This window comes from Diaphorina citri, unplaced genomic scaffold, assembly GCF_000475195.1.
Source record: "Diaphorina citri unplaced genomic scaffold, Diaci psyllid genome assembly version 1.1 scaffold3074, whole genome shotgun sequence".
NCBI lineage: Eukaryota > Metazoa > Arthropoda > Insecta > Hemiptera > Psyllidae > Diaphorina > Diaphorina citri.
Genome location: NW_007380486.1, coordinates 21,441 through 22,949, shown reverse-complemented (window position 1 = coordinate 22,949; position 1,509 = coordinate 21,441). Strand labels below are relative to the sequence as shown.

The 1,509-nt window shown below is 35.5% G+C and overlaps 1 long non-coding RNA gene across 1 annotated transcript in view; it reads left to right on the top strand.

Moving 5' to 3' along the window:
* The first annotated feature begins 576 nt into the window (after positions 1–576).
* The window catches only part of LOC113471824, a 14,154-nt gene continuing 13,221 nt past the window's right edge, over positions 577–1,509 (top strand). The window contains exon 1 of the long non-coding RNA XR_003394372.1: positions 577–1,214. This is a non-coding gene — a long non-coding RNA (uncharacterized LOC113471824). The remainder of the gene's footprint in view (positions 1,215–1,509) is intronic.

The window sequence follows — 1,509 nt, the reverse complement described above, 5'->3', positions numbered from 1 at the left end:
GTTTTTCGGTGGTGGGGATAAAAGTTTGGTAGTGGGGGTAAAAATTGACGATTCTCTCCCCCTTCTTTGAAATCCCTCTTTCACAAGGATGTGCTTAAATACCTTGGTATGTCTTGTCCCATGTCCTCTTCCCTTGATAAAAATCCGGATTTCAAATCAAAAAACCGCCTCACATGTTCAAGCTCTCTCTCCTTGCACCCTAAACGTTGAGAAAGGCCATTTTACTGAACAACTAAGTAAATTAGCATCTTGTTAATAGAAGACGTGTGATCCCTTCTGGATAAAACAAATCACATCAGGTTGAGAATCGATAATTCGAGCCAAATAAGTTGCAACTTAATATGCATAGTTGATTACGCATTCATGCTCTGTACAGAACAGAGAACATTTAGTACCTACTTGGCTACCTACCTACACAACATTTAGTATTTAGGTATCTACTACCTACCTACACAACATACTTGATAATGTTGGTCTTGGCAACTTAGGTACTTTATTGCAGCCTACTATCTTCAGCCTTTTATGTGTGAGGGCACAATAGACTTGGTAGAAATCTCAGCGAATTGACTTTCCCAGATAATAAAGGAGCTTATTAGGTAGTAAGTATAATAAAATTGGAAAGGCCCCAAACACTTCTTCAACCTCAAGTTCTGAAGATGAAGAAGTCTTTTTTTAGGGTCCCTGAAGTTTTCTTGAACTTCGTCTTCTTATTAAAAACTGTGGGTACCTGGATAGCTTGAGTGCCTCTTCTGTTATCATTCCAAGAACTCAACAAGAACTCCTCAGTCCTCTCTTGTTCATACACTCATCTTGTAGCTTCATACACTCAGGATTTTTTTTACCTTCATACACTCCGTTTATACTCGAGATCAGTTGTGTTCGTTTAGTTTACACTTTACAGTTTAGGAGTTTAGTTCTAACAAAGTTGTCAGTGTGTAGACATCCTGTCAGTTCGTACACAGTTGAATTGTTCTAATATTAAAAAAAAAATATTTATTTTATTTTGTATTTTTAAAATTAATTTTTAAACATCACTCTAGTATAAATTTTGTTCGAAAACTGTCTTGTTGAAAATAGATAAAAATAATAAAAATTAAAAAAGTGCCTTCGTGGTAGTTATCATAACTACTATTCTGGAATAACCTGTACGTAGATAGTCGGATCCAACTGCTGTGTGGACACGTAATAGTCATCTCTAACCCAGGAAGACAAAGGTAAATAAAGGCCAAGAGCAGGATAAAATTAGGTACTTATTAGCAGAAGTTAAAATTTTAAAATCCCTCTGAATCGTATGATGTTAAAAGCTATCTTTCTTCGCTCCTCGCTTTCGGGACGATAAGACCTCAGAACTACATCAGTTTCCTCTATCAAACCTCTTAAAAATAATAGTAGTAATAATAATAATAATAATAAAAATAATAATAGTGCTTATTTATACTGCTCGCATCTCGCATAGGACTGAAAAGTCCCTTTACTCCAGCAGTAGGCTACTACTATTATTGTGGTCAA